A 15976-nucleotide genomic window follows, 5' to 3' on the forward strand; every position below is an offset into this window, starting at 1 on the left:
TCCTTTCCAAGCCTTTCTCATAATTTCAGGAAGACAATCACAATCTCATTCAAACAGCACAGTGGTGCCAAGCAGGGCAAGGGTATTTGTTTAGAAAATTGCTTACTTTGTGGATTTGGGAAAAACATGTCTCCAGGAACTAGTTAGTGCCTGTCTCAAACCAAGGACTCTAATAACAGATGCTAGAGGTAGCTGATGGTGGTGATAATGTCACAAATAGCAGGTGGGGTGCCTGGGTGGCTCAGCTGGTTAAGCATCTGCCTTCGGGCTCAGGTCCTGATCTCAGGGCCCTGGGATACAGCGCCTTGTCTGGCTCCTTGCTCAGGGGTGAGCCTATTTCTCCCTCTCCCCACTCGTGCTCTCGCTATCTCTGTTTCTCTCTCAAATAAATAAATAAATAAATAAATAAATAAATAATAAAATCTTTAAAAAAAGAAAGAAAGAAATAGTACGTGTAGTATTACAACACCTGCTGCCACAAGTACCTAAAATCTGAGAAAGGTTGAGGTTTGGCTAGGATGTTAGATTATGCTACAGAAAAATGAATAACAAAAACCTCAATGATTTATCCAACAAAGATTTATTTCTCACTCACATGATATTTTAATACAAGTGCCTGGGTGGAAGGATAGAGATCCTGATCATAATAATCAGCCAGGGATTCAAGGTAATAGATGCCTTCTCTCAATAAATACCTCCTTGCTGACAGCAGGTGGTGGAAAGTACATGAAGAGTTACATATTGGCTTTCATTTTTAAAAAACTTCTTTAGAGACAAAGAGGCAGAAACAGTGTATGTGTGAGGGGGGAAGGTGCAGAAAGGGAGGGAGAGAAAGCATCCCAAGCATCTCTGCTCAGCTCAGAGCCCCAGGAAGGTCTTGATCTCATGACTCTGAAAAGGTGACCTGAGCCAAAATCAAGAGTCAGAGGCTTAACCAGCTGAGCCACCCAGGTGCCCCTACATATTGACCTTTAAAACTTCCACCAGGAGGGCACTTGATGGGATGGGAAACTATATGCTGGCAAATAGAACTTCAGTTAAAAAAATATTTAAAAAAAAGAAAAATAAAATAAAATAAAACTTCCACCAGGACCTGAGACATCATATCCGCTCATATTTCATAGGCCATAGTAGGTCAGCTGTCAATGCTTAAATTCAAAATAGTGAGAAGTAAAATCCAACCTTGTGGCCAGAAGGAGGAGAACCAGGAACGTGCCTGAGCAGCCCTGATCATGAAATAGTTGGCAATATTGGCAGCTATTGCTTTGGTTCCACCTTAAAAGTATTTCTTTCCCTGCAGAACCATCAGTTTATAACCTTGCAAATTTGTATAACTTTGTTAAAATTTTGAAACAATTAAGAAGATACTTGCCCTCTCTGCCATATGACCAAAGAAAAAGAATAATTGCATATATGCACCAGAGCAAATAATAGTAAGTTATATGCCTCTGTAGGTTTCAACAACATATTAACATTGCCTGCCCATTTTGGACTTTCGATTTTTCATGTTGCCATATGTTGCTCACATGAACATACCTTAGAATTTTATAAAGAGAAGATAAAAGCTCTACCAGAGGAAGTAACTAACCTTAAGGAGAAAAGGCTAGGACAGAAGTTATGATACCACGGAGAATACAGAATGGTGTTTGGGACACAGGAAGATGGATCAAGTCGGCAGTGGGGGAAACAGTGCTCATGAGAGCGTGAAGGATAGGAGGACCTCAACAGACAATGATTGCTAAACTTGTAGTGTGTTTACTGTGTGTCAGGAGCTGCTTTGTGTCATTTACTCATATTATTCACTGTAAACCTCATCCTATAATTTGCAGACAAAGATACTGATTCTGATACACTGTACTGTTGGTAAGTAATAGAACTAGAAATCAAACTAAGGGAGTTTCCCTCTAGTACCATTATATCCTATTTGCCTCTGACCCTATAGAAATGGAGTCGAAAAGATGGGTGCCTGGGTGGCTAAGTCAGTTAAGCCTCCAACTCTTGATTTCGGCTCAGCTCATGATCTCAAGTCATGCTCTCAGGGTTGTGAGATCTTGTGCTCAGCACAGTTCCTTTGAGAGACTCCCTCTCCTTCTGTCCCTCCTGCTGCTTGCATGCTTGCTCTAAATAAACAAATAAATAAATAAATAAATAAATAAATAAATAAATAGTTTAAAATTTAAAAAAAGAAACTAAAGAGAAATTAGGGAAGAGTGTACAAATGGGAAATGTGTGGCTGTGTTTCAAGAGCAATGCTGAAGCCAGTTTGCTAATATATAAGATATTTTTAAGTGGAAGTGAACCAATGGGTTTAGAATAAAAAATTGAGTCATACAGAATTAATAACATATGTGATCAGAGTTATTGAAGCAAGAGGAAAGCATAGAAAAGTAATGTTTGAGGAATGGGAGAATTAAAAAGAAAATCCCACAGTACCAGAAGATGTCTCATATGACTTGTTTTAAAATTTTGAAATTTATAATATGGCTAATGACCAGGTTCTAGAGTGAAGTTCCTCTTTACTTTTTATCCTTATCACATTAAAGCTTGACAGGAAAATTTTCCTACAGTCATAGAAATATCGAAATGTAGTATATCTCTATGAGAAAAGGAGTTTTAGATGGTTGTTTAAATTTCTATAATAGTATATTAGCATGTATCATGCTAAATTTTCACAATGATGTATATGTCAGCCTTTTTACTTGAAATGGAATATCTTGTGCCTTTGCATAAATCTTTCTAATGACATTGTTTCAAGGGATAATGAGACCTTTTGTTTGGCCTAATGTTCTTTTAATTTGAGAGAAAAACATTTAACCTTGCTGTATTTTCCATCTCAGTAATATCTGACAGACGGTGTGGGGATCATGAATGTGGCACTTTTCATGTGTATGAAAAGGGCTTGGCTTTATCCCATATCTTCCGTGCCAACCAAACATGCCAGTATTCAAATTCCCAAATAGGCCATCAAGACCATATGCCTAATTAAATATGACTGGTCTGCTGGTGTCCTCATTATCATTACTTTAAGAGAATATTAGCGTGAGTATATCTATCAGTAAAACTGACTTAAGCTATTAGGGTTTGAACGTTAATTTGAGTTAGTACTTCAAGATATTTTATTTGTCCTTAAATAAAACAATGTCCTTGGCATTAATGACATAAACATATCCGTAAAATAGAGGTTAATTATTCAATTTACAAACTCATTTCTATCTTACAGAGCTATTTACTTCATTTTTAATGAGATAACTACTATCCTGCCTATTTGCTTTGAATTTCAAGGGAAGTTATTTTTCTTGATGGGCTAACCATACGTTTAATTTATACATATACAAAACTACTATGCGTATCACTATCCATGCCATAAAAAAGGGATATTCTCATATCAAAATATGGAATAACCGCAGACACAATTAGAAATAAGAAATTTAAATTAAATGAACTTTTGTGCTGTGTTGCTCTTATTGTTGTTAGTTTTTGTTTTCCTTTTTTTTTTTTTTTTTTGCTTCTGATTTCACAAATGTACAGTTTTAGTACCAGTCTTGGGACGGAGATTTGACCTTCATGCATTTTTGGCTGAAATGAATTACCAAAAAATATATATGTATTGTACATGATTTATATGATTAATGTTGAATAAAAAGGCTTATAATGAATTATCTCAAACACCAGCCATTAGAAAATGAATAAATGAGTCAATTCTAAATAAGCATTATAAAGAAACATTTCTGATATGTTCACTGCTAAGCCCAGTTTCTACTAAAACACTTGATACCTAGTAGATGTTCTAGAAACAAGGTTTAAATAAATAAATGAAGTAACTTCCAATGGAATGATGGATCCTGCATTTCTGTTAAAATGTTTAAATTCTAGCATGGTATAGTACAAAATTTGGGTGCTGTAAAATTTCTAATTTCTTCTTGAGAAGAAACTTTTAATTAGACATAAACTTATAGCTAAACATTTTATTAGTTGAAAATGTAAACATGGGCAGCCCAGGTGGCTCAGCGGTTTAGCACTGCCTTCAGCCCCAGGGGCCTGGTCCTGGAGACATGGGATCGAGTCCCACGTCAGTCTCTCTGCATGGAGCTTGCTTCTTCTTCTGCCTATGTCTCTGACACTCTCTCTCTCTCTCTCTGTGTCTCTTATGAATAATAAATAAATAAACCCTTTAAAAAAAAAGGAAAAAGGAAATGTAAACATTGTTAAAAATGATTAAAGAAGACAATTTAGGTGATACAAACTTTGACATTGCTTGCAGCAGACCATCTCCACCTGGAGAACTGCAAAATGAGTGGAAGGCAGAAAGCTTTTATAAGATAAAGAGAGAAGCATAAGGAAGAGAAAAATGGAAGATAACTGATGGGCTGGAATAAGAAGAGAAGTATAGAGCCCAGAGTAGGCTTGGTGTTTAGGGATGGCCGGTCAAGCAGAGCATTTATAAGGGATAAAAAGTCATCTAAGTTTTAGTTTGCTGAAGTGGCATTCCTCGGCAGGAGCAGAAAGAAACATTTTGGGCCTAAAAAAGTTATTTTGACAAAATGTTTCTTAAGATATCTACTATTTAAAATATTCATGAGTTGACTGATATATTTGGCGCTTATTTGGGGATACTAATATGACTGTACATGAGAGTTGCTCAGATCTAGGAAAAAAGGCTCTGAATATTGATGAACAACATAAAACACAAAATAAAAAGAAATAAAAGGATTTTAAACTGTTGAGTGTTGTGTTTTTGTATCAGCTGAGACTATTTATTAAGCTGTAAGGTGAGGGACCTTTAAAAAAAAACTAAAATATTTATCATAGGCTAAATGGAATTGTCACAGGTTCTCAACTAACTGCTATATAAAGCTGAACATTAGCATTTCAAAATGAGAACATTACTTGATTGAGTGAAAGGTAGAGAGAAATCAGATCAAATGGAAGTTTCCTGAGTAGAATACCAAAATACAGATCTAAAGTAAAGAAACCCTATGTATCACTGGTGAGTAAAAAGAAATGAGAACACAGCATTGTACACAAAACTCTCCAAGGAGTTGTTATGCGAATAAGCAAAAAAAATCAAAGAAACAATAAAACAAAAACCCAAATCAAATAATTTGAATACTTTAATGTTGCTTTTTCTATTTGGAGAAATAGTTAAAATATTATCAATGAATTCAGATAAAATGATATATATTCCAAAAGAGATACACATCAGGTTTTTTTTTTTTTTTTTTTAAGTTCTTTTCCTAAAACTTGATATCATCTCTGGTGCATGAATTACCTTTATCCCTCATTTGTGAAGTCTTCAGAGCGGAACAAAGCTTCGCATTACGATGACACCGAATTGGCTCTGCTCCAATGACAAAGGCTACACTGTGTGGGCATAGGGAGTCCTGCCCAGAAAGGGAGTGTGTGAGATTTAGGAATTCTGGAAACAATAAGTTGCATCTATTGCCAGTCTTTCTACAGCCAGCAAATTTCTTGAACCAAAGATAAAAATAAATTAGAAATCTATATTCCTGTGTGTGTATTTATTTATTTCTAATTGCCCTCTCACTTCTCCCAGTAAAATGCACTTTGTGGTATAGATTCTAATTATCAGGTTTTAAATATAATAATAATGACAATAAAAATAATACAGTATGAGGAACTGAATAAATGGTTCACACATTACTTGACTTAATTCTCAAACAAATCTCAAGTATGTTTAATTATTATTAGAATTTTTTTATAGCCAATGAAACTGATGTCCATGATCACACAGGATATAACCGAGGTTTTGCAGGTTAAGAGCATCGGCTTGTCTGACTCCTAAGCATGTACTTTCAACCTCTGTGTTGGACTTTTATACTGTAATCTAGAATGGTTTCTTTTTTTTTTTTTTAAGATTTTATTTATTTATTCATGAGACACAGAGAGAGAGAGAGAGAGAGAGAGAGAGGCAGAGACACAGGCAGAGAGAGAAGCAGGTTCCATGCAGGGAGCCCCATGTAGGACTCAATCCCAGGACTCCAGGTCACACCCTGAGCTGAAGGCAAACACCAACCACTGAGCCACCCAGGCGTCCCTAGAATGGTTTCTTAAAAGAGGCTCTGCTGCTGTTCTGGTGCTGCCAGCTATGTGTGGCTGAACTCTGAATGGACCGCTGATTCCATGGCTCCTGTACAATTTACATGGGCTTCTTATTTTTTATTGTGTGTGCAATCTGGGGTCACCTATCTCATCTGAGGTCTTCCAGATAAGTTCATTAACTTAATTTAGATATTTTTAATATAGTAGAGCAATAACTTACCTCTGTTTACTTTATGCTGCTTACTTTAAATAATAGGTTAACATTTGGTAAGCATTGACTGAGAATGAAGAATTCTTCTACATAATCTGCCTGTATTAACTCATGGAGTCCTTCCAATAACTCTTCAAGGCAGAGAGGGCCAGCTTCATGGACACATGATGCATATGGCTGCACAGAGCTTCATGCATCAAAGGGCCTGGATTTGGTGTAATGATATGCCATCATCATTTTGATATTCTGAATAATTCAATCAGTGAACATGTGCTTTTAAGTAAAGAATGATGGGACATTGAAACATGCACAAGAACCAAGGAGGTGCATGCAATATGCACACCACATTTTTTTGCTACCCTATTTGCATACATCATTCAAGATGTTCTAAGAGAATAAAATTCCGGTGGACTCACACTGGCATGGGAGGTCCGAGAGATTCAAACCAAGTGCAAGGTAAGCAGGTTGCAGCTATGTGAGTGAGCAGAGGTTCTGATAGTGCCAAGAGGCAACACATTCTCTTTAAACCAAAATTTACCTCGAACCCAGTAGGAAGTAATGGTATTTAAAGAAACATGAGGGGATCCCTGGGTGGCGCAGTGGTTTAGCACCTGCCTTTGGCCCAGGGTGTGATCCTGGAGACCCGGGATCGAATCCCACGTCGGGCTCCTGGTGCATGGAGCCTGCTTCTCCCTCTGCCTATGTCTCTGCCTCTCTCTCTCTCTCTCTCTCTCTGTGACTATCATAAATAAATAAATAAAAAATTAAAAAAAATTAAAAAAATTAAAAAAAAGAAAGAAAGAAACATGAACAACCAATGAGCCCTAGCAATATCTTTTCTTAATCATGTCCACTTTCCAGTATTAATTAACCATTTACGTTAAAAGGATGATATACGAAGGAAGAAAAAGATAGGGCAGCCCGTTTTTCCTTTTGTTACATCCTTATTCATCAGTAAGCTCTATGGCTAGAGAGTATTGGGAGAATGTGACCTATCAAGAAATAAAACAAAAACAGATGCATTAGTTTTGTACGGTATTTCTACTCATCTGGTAATGATGTGGGAAACAAAGGCAAAAAAAATTAAATTGTCTTACTACTTATATAGCCCACTGACAAGTCCTTGAAATAGTGACGTTCCTCCAGGAACTCAGCTGCCTCGATGTTGACACTTTGCTGAGGGCAAAAGGCAATCTTAGCCCAACCCTCAGGACCCTGTTAAGTCTACTTTATGATATTCATTTGGAAACTTCCTTTATCTCTACCCTCACACCGCCAAGATACGTGTTGGCAATCATCCCCCAAACATATGGCCCACTGATACACAGCTAAAGGGTCTCATGACTAAGGTGTCATTAGACAGTAATAAATGACGGTTTCCCAATAGTAGCTAGCCCCCTCAGGATCCTGGAAACCCTGCTTCCAAACTCTTTAGAGACTTACACTATCCCTAACCCTCCTCATGATTCCAGTGCACAGGTCCTGTCCCCATGCTTTAATAAAACCACCTTTTTGCACCGAAGACGTATCAAGAATTCTTTCTTGGCCATTGGCTTCAAACCCTAACATCTTTCCTATATCATCAAGAGCAAAATATATATACATGTATGAGCCATGGAATAAAAATTGTCTAATATCAATTATTCCGTATACAGATTAAATGTTCTCAAATTTGTATGTAAACTGGCATTGCATAACATAAAGACGAATGATATAATTTGTGCTGATAATTTAAATTTTAAATTTTTCTGTACTTAAAATAATAAACAAGATATAAAAAATATCCAGACAAGTCCAGACACATGGATTATAAAAGAAAAGAGAGCATTATATTTTAGTACTTTTAAGAACACTTTATTTCCTGTTTGTCAAACAGGAGGCCTCGCAATTTTATTGTGCAGTGGATCTTACATATTATTCAGCTAGCCCTGTAGGAATATGCTACTATTATGATTTCTCTGTTTTGTTGAGGAAACGAAGACCCAGAGAGATTAATTAACTTGTTCAATGTTAAGCAATTAGTAAATAATGGAAGAATTTGAAGCCAGGTGGTAAAGTGTCAGACTATAATCCAAATCACTGTATCTAACAGCATAGTATAGTGGAAATAACAGAGGATTTAAAATCATGACTGAAGATAACTCCTTGCCCTTCAGCTTAATTTCTGCAAAAGTCCCTTAAAGTTACTCTGATATAAAATTTTATCTCAAAAAGGATTATTAATACTTATAGGTTTGCTAAGATATGCAAATGAATAATGTATGTGAAACAATTTAAAACCAGGGAAGCATTATGCAGGTATTAGTTATAAAAGTTGGGCTATTTTGATTGTTTCCATGCAGCCAACTTGCATGTAAATAAAATGAAACTTTTAGGGAGTAATTAATGTTTGAGTTTTATTGCCAAAAACCCAGTACAATAGGCATTTTGAAAAATATGCATATTGCATAGAAAAATGAAATAAATTAACTGAACTGTCATTCAGTTTGGATAATCAATAGATGCATTATTTGCAAGAATAATTTGTAAATACCAGAGAGTATTGATAGAATGTGTACTTTTCATCCAAAACTTTTTATCACCTGAAATAAGGATTCTGATAAAAGTCTAATTCTAACTCACAACTTGATAGCTAAATCAAAGTGCCTGTCAATGAATTTTCACCGTTCTTTAGTAAAATAAATTCTTAAGTGGTTCTATAAGCTTACTCATGTACTTAAATGCAATATTTTGTGGATCATATGCCTCTGCTTCAACATTTATATGATATTTAAATAGACATCATGAAAGTTATGATAGACATCATCTATTCAGTATATGACACCAGTTAAGACTTTTCTTTAACTTTTAGTGATTTGTATAGCTTCTCACCTAAAATTTGGAGATTATGTACTAATGGTCAATTTAAAAATATTAAACATTTCAAAAAGGACTGAAACTTCAAACTTTTGAAATGGACTGAGGAAAACTTGTGAAAATGGGAGGTGCTCAATTTATAAATGTGGAAATGAAAAATGAATCAAAGGCCTTTCATGGACAGAGCTTGAAGGCTTCTCTTTGAATACATTATCATTTTCATTTCTGGGGAAACAAACTACACGTTCTAATTCTCAAAGCAGAGAATGTTAATATTTTTCTATCAACAAGGAAAAGAAAATAATTTTCTGACTATTTGAGAGCTACTGGTCACAGGTGTGAGGACAGGAATATTAAGGTCAAATTCCTGTAAAACTTAGTCTTTTTTTAAATTTTTTTTATTCTGAAGGAATAATTTACTTCCATTAACTAAAGGGAATCAAATGAAAATGACTTTGGTCTTGGCCTGTCAGTATTTTAACAAACATTAAAATTGTGTATACACAAAATTCTGCCAGATAATTTGTACTTTCTAAGATGACATCTGTAAAATTAAATAATATTGATTTTCTGTGATTTCAAGAATGAATCCCTTGAGCTAAAGTTAATTTTGTCTTTTTCTCTTTACACTTGTGTCTGATTCAATGATTTTTTTTTTTTTTTTTTGTCTTCATCTTTCATTTTTCTTTGCTCTTCAGAGTCTTTGCTCTAGGTATGGGTTTAGGTGTTATTTTTCCATTTCTATGAATCGGTAACATGAAATAATCGAATAACGTATTTTTAAAATGTTCTCTGTTCTGGGTGCTTTCACATATTTATATGATTTAATTCTCACAATAACCCTTTAAAATAGTTGATATTAAGATGATGATGATGATGATGATGATTACATCATTTAAAAATGATGCTCAGATACATCAAAAAACAGCATACATTTTAGTAAGGGATGAACTTGTCAGACACAAGTGTGTATGTGTTTTCAACCCCTAGTGTTTTACTCCTCCCCATTTCCCCAAGGTTGATCTATCCCTTGGAATGACTGTATTTCTTTATTTTTACCCCAATCCTGGTGATTTTCTTGTTCTCACTTTCTGTACATTGTTGGTTGTGCTTCCTCTGATTTTTTACTTTCTCATTTTTTTCTTTTTTCTTACCCTTTTAACCTTGATCTTTATCTGAGTAGCTTTATATAAAATGTGGTAGTATTTTTGGTTAAGTACAGAATTAAGAAAAAAAGTGCAGAATTAAGTTCTATGTACCCTGTTGTCATTTTTAAAGCACATAAGGAGACTTTCTCCCCTTGCTTGTTGCTACCAAATATATATACCTGAGATACATTTAAGATATGTACAAATACATTTTATAATGTATATATGAATGAAGTATAAGTGTTTGACTTATAAGACTTTGCTATTTCTCACTTTCTACATTAATTTTCTTCCTTTTTCTTTTTTTTTTAACATTTATTCATGAAAGACACACAGAGAGAGAGAGAGAGAGAGGACAGAGACATAGGCAGAGGGAGAAGCAGGCTCCCCACAGTGAGCCAGATGAGGGACTGGATCCTGGATCCCAGGATCACGACCTGAGCCAAAGGCAGATGCTCAATCGCTGAGCCACCCAGGCATCCTCCCTTCTCTCTCTTTTATCTTTTTTTTTCTTCAAATTCTGCCTGAAGATTTTATTTTGCGACTACTCCACATGTAAATACATCAAGAGAGGCTCCGCTTCTGGATCCGTATAATTACAGACACACATATGTAAGGATAAAAAATAAATGATTCCTGTCTCAGAAAACAAAACAAAAAATAATCAATATTTTCCCTTTTAAAGTTCTATTTTTGGAAATGGTTTCTACTCAGAAAGACTTCCAAGCCTAAATATTTAAAGACCTTTCATTTTCAAAGTCTCCTGTTCTAAAAATAAGTGATGAGTCAAAGAATAAAAAGTATCAGCGTGCTACAGCACCGTTTATTCCTCTTTTCTTTCTCTCACTGCAATGTTTCACTTCATTGCCTTAGCACCTTTGTGTTTATTTATTTATTTATTATAAAAAATAATTACTGGTCACAAATGAATACAGCAAAGACTGTGTTCATTTACAAAAAATGGAATGATTATGGAATCAAGCTATGAGTGCATGAGAGTAGAAAATAATACTTGCCATATGCATGTGAGATGCATCTTTAGCCTTTCCAAGCTTCTGCTCCCTTTTCATTTGCATCTCTATGTAAAAGATACTGGTTGCCGAAATAAATAGCCACATTAGGCAAGTCTGCACAGCTGTTGGGCAAGTAAAGTTTATTAAAACCTTAGGGGAGAGAGCTAAAGTACATGCTCAACTTTTCTAATGTCATGGGAACGGATGGGGTGAAGTGTATATATTCATTACAGCTTTTCTAATTCACACTTCATGCAAACCTATATATCATCATCCAATACATGCACTGGACTCTACAGTTTCCGAGTGCAAAGTTGATATGTCTGTATGTGTATAAATGTATTTAGCAATTACGACTGTTAGTGAAGTGTGGACAAAAATCAAGGTTTGTTCAAGGTTTGTTCAAGCCTTTGGTTCTTGCACCAAAGGCTTCTCCACAGTTTTGGTACTTTGTAAAGACAACTTCTGTGTGGGCAAAGTCTCAAATTAGATACATATAGTTCTCAGCAAAAAAAGGTGAAAGATTGTGAAATATTTTTTTAACTAGTCATGCTGGAAATATCTCACCTAGTTTTTGGCAGTTTCTGAAAATTGATGACTTAAAAGTAATTAGTTTATCCATTCCTGTAAGTAATGAGCATTGCTTTAAGAATGTAGATTTTGTGGGGGGGTCCCTGAATGGCTCAGCAGTTAAGCATCTGCCTTCAGCTCAGGTCTGGATCCCAGGGTCCTAGAATCCAGTGAAGCCCCACATTGGGCTCCCTGCTCAACGAGGAGCCTGCTTTTCCCTCTCCACTCCCTCCTCTCCACACCCCTCCCCTCCTTTCTCTCTCTCTCCTCCAAGCTCCTGCTCTCTCGCTCTTTCTCTCTCTCTCTCAAATAAATAAATAAAATCTTAAAAAAAAAAAAAAAAAAGAATGTGGCTTTAGATTCTTAGTTGGACCAGTAACCTGTCACAGGAAATGAAACATGTAAGGAACTGCATAGTTTCTTGATCAGTGTTAAATTCAGTAATTATTAGTTATTAATACATTTAAGCATTATCACTTTGATGCTGTTGATATTATCTTATTGTTGGAGGACATCTCCATGTATGATCCTTTGTGAAACTATATATAGGGCTTATAATTATGTGGATACTCACCAAAAAAAAAAAAAAAATAGGCACATCGTGTTTCCCATTGATTTGTTTGTGCTTGTCCATCATTTCATATATTTTTATATCTTACAGTCCCCTGTGGTCAAGAATATGGGATCTGGAGCCATGCTGTCTGAGTTGGAATCTCAGCCATGCCACTTTATCAATTGTATGATCTTGGGCAAGTCACTTAATCTCTCTGTCTCAGATTTCCTTTGTAAAGTGGAGATAAAAATAGTACCTTTCACAAAGGATATTCATGAGGATTCAGTGAGTTAATATGTCACCATGTTAGTGTAGTGCTTGGCACTGAGCACCAAATAGCTCTTAGCTATTTCCTGCCTTTGTGCCTCGTTTTGTTATTTAAACTCTTCTTCTATCAAGAAAGGTGATAAAGACAATATGTTAAAAATGAAAAAATTAAATTACATATATAATACCTTGGAATTGTCTGGATCCGTTATGCATTGCCTTCCTAGTAACTCTGAGTAACAAGTGCATCATATTGAATTGAATTGTATTGATGGATGGGCACAGCATTTTAAAATTTTCCTACTGCACAGTGAAATGTAAGTGGATTAATAGAGGGAAAATAATTATTTTATGCACAAAGTCACTGTGGAAAATATTTTTAGTTCTTTGAAGTGTTTTTCCCCCTCTCAACTAATTATCAAGTAGCTGCCTGATTGCTGATGATTGATGACTGATGGAGAGGAGGTTCAGCAGGTGCTAATAGTTTGGTTAGCATAAGTGGTTCTGAGGAAAGAGCTGCACATTTTGAGGCAGACAGAGCTACAGAAGATTCTCTCAAGGGTGGTGATTTGGAGGGTACATGTAGAATTTGTGTTACAAATGAAAAGAGTGGGAACTGAAGATTGTCTTAAATGTAATTGCTAATGATAATAATAGTTCTGCTTCTGACGATGATGCATAAAAAGGGTATTTTAAACTTTGAGGAGACAAAAGAAAGTCAAGAGAAACTTTGAGATAAACCGTGCTTCCCTAATCTGATAATTTTTTAAAAAAGAAAACCCTGTAGCTACATGCTAAAAAAAAACCCAAAACCAAACAAACAAAAAACCCTAACAGATCTTGTATGGTAAGTAAACAATAATATTCAAATAAAAAATAAACTGTGATTTCTTTATTAAAAACGATATTATTTAAAAAAAAACGGTATTATTTTAATGGAATTCAATTAAAGTTCAATTCAATTCAAGTTCCAGCACACACATAAATGTTCTTGGAAGACTTGTTTCCCTCAGTGGAAATTTGCTTATTTAGTTGAGGCACTCTGAAAGAGAGAAAAATGAAATTTGACAGGGTCAGCCAGCGGTGGGGAAATTCCTGTCACATATTCAGGAGGTGAGCGGGAGCCAGTGAGGAGTAGGTAAGACCCTGCCAGCGTCTCACCATCTCCATGGAGTTTCTGAGTGTCCTGAACACACAGGCAAGAATATTAAAATGGGAGTCAAATTTCCAAAACCAGCTGCTATATCAAGGCTGCTTTGAAATACATGGCCCCAAGCCAACTGCACAGCATCCACCTCCTCTTGAGCCCAAATCTAGATCATATGATTTCAACACACTGTCTCAGGGACATATGGGAGAAAAAAAAAAAAAAAAAAAAAGTAAAAAAAGCAGAACTTAACAAGTTGTGAACAAAAACAAAATGACCTGATCTAATAGCCATTCACCAGGCCATATGCAAAAGGAATATAGAAAGAGAGACAAGATAAAGATAGCTATTCAACTCTAAAGTTCCAGGCCTTGCCTTGCTCATCCTACCATGTGGAAGAGGCAAATGCAATAGAAGGTGTTCATCTTTCATTCATCAGTAAACTTGACTACTAACTGGCCAATTAGACGCTGACAAACCATCAGCAATCTCTCTCCCTGAACATGCATAGCCACAATCCAGACAGAACCAGCTTGTAATAACCCCCTCTCTCATGGCTGAGATGATTCTTTATCCCCCCAAGGCATGGATTCCTTTCCTCACGTGACTAGAAGACATAGGTAGGGCTGAGCTTATAATTAATGAAAAGATCCTCAGCTAAATTCAATTGAACACTTATGACATTCCGGACATTCTTCTCAGCAAAGAAAATGAATTACCTATTTGATCTTCACAACAGCTTCCTGTAATAAGAGCTATTATTCCCCCATTTTACGGATAATGAAACTCTGATACAGAGAGATTAAGAAAATTAATTGGAAAAAAAAAAAGAAAGAAAATTGATCAAATTTTTATACCGAGTGGCAGAACCAGAATTTAGTCTGAGTTGAAAGCCAACTCTTTAAAAATTATGTTCTACTGTGTCCCATAATTACATAAACAAAGGTCAAAACCCAGACCCCATGTTATCCTAGTTAAGTTACGTACAGAGGGAAATTCTATTGCTTGCCTGCTAGTTATTGTGAAAATTATATTAAGTCACCTACAAGCCCCATCTCTCTTGTCATGTTTTTAACCTCCATGGCACTCTCTTTTTTAAAGTTTTTATTTAAATTCCAGTCAGTTAACGTATAGTGTAATATTATTTCAGGTGTACAGTGTAGTGATTCAACACTTCCATACAACACCCAGGGCTCATTAGCTTCTCTAGTACTCTAAATTGCCAAGTGCTCTCTGATTGTCTTTCACCAAATAGTCTGTGTTAACCTTGCTTCAGACATTTCATTGTTCTTACGGAAACTTTCTTGATAAACAAGTTTCTTGATGCTATTTACCTTTTCACAAACACATTAATTCTATCTGCTAACTTCAACTGAAATTTGACTATTCCTCCTCCAGCATTTTTCAGCTGTATTTCCTTTTTATTGCTAAACTCCTTCACCATGGAATCTCAAAGCAGGGACTATAGACAGAATATACATATTTTGTGTGTGTGCATAAATAATCTATATACAGTACCTACACAGAGACACTATATATAAAACATTCTATATTGTATATTATCTATATATATAATCAATATTTTTTTTAATCTTCCCCAAAGTCAAGAAAGTCCATTAGTGTTCACCAGGGCAACCCTAAAGAATAGACTAGCTCTTGGCACTTAGTGATTCTCAAAATATATTTGTTGGATAAATGAATGAAAATTGAATTCTTATATATATAGTTTTTTTTCTTCTTGTAAATCCTGAGAAGGGAAAATCAAGGAGAATACGCACCACTTCCTAGCATTTATCTCCATAAATATGTAGAAATCCCAGTAGCATATAAAAGCTCAATTTGTTTCATCTAGCAAAGCAAAGAACACTGGCGTCTTTCTTATTGCGGTGCTTCAGATCTTTAATTTTATGAAAAGCACACCTAGGTCTAATTGCATCCAATTAAGATAAAATCAGAATACATTGTTGATGTTATTGACTTCATAAATCTAATGCTCAATTACAAAATGACTCCAAACCACTGCCAAGATCTAGACAACTGTTGCCTCTCTTAGTATGCCTTTTGCAAAAACAGCCTACATTATAAATCACTTTGTACGCAATGAAGGTCAGCTGTCTATAGTTAATGGAATGTTTTCTTGCAGGATAATTT

At 35.4% G+C, this 15976-nt stretch overlaps 1 long non-coding RNA gene across 3 annotated transcripts in view; it reads right to left on the reverse strand.

Annotated features, from left to right (window-relative positions):
• LOC112642794 (uncharacterized) overlaps window positions 1-15976 on the reverse strand; it is a 148538-nt gene that overhangs the window by 85010 nt on the left and 47552 nt on the right. The window contains exon 5 of one of the 3 annotated variants that reach the window (XR_004807116.2): window positions 13570-13720. The exons of the other annotated variants lie outside the window; for them this stretch is intronic. This is a non-coding gene — a long non-coding RNA (uncharacterized LOC112642794). Of the gene's footprint in view, window positions 1-13569; window positions 13721-15976 lie in introns of those variants that run through there. 3 annotated transcript variants of the gene reach the window in all.

Source organism: Canis lupus, chromosome 19, assembly GCF_003254725.2.
Source record: "Canis lupus dingo isolate Sandy chromosome 19, ASM325472v2, whole genome shotgun sequence".
Lineage (NCBI taxonomy): Eukaryota > Metazoa > Chordata > Mammalia > Carnivora > Canidae > Canis > Canis lupus.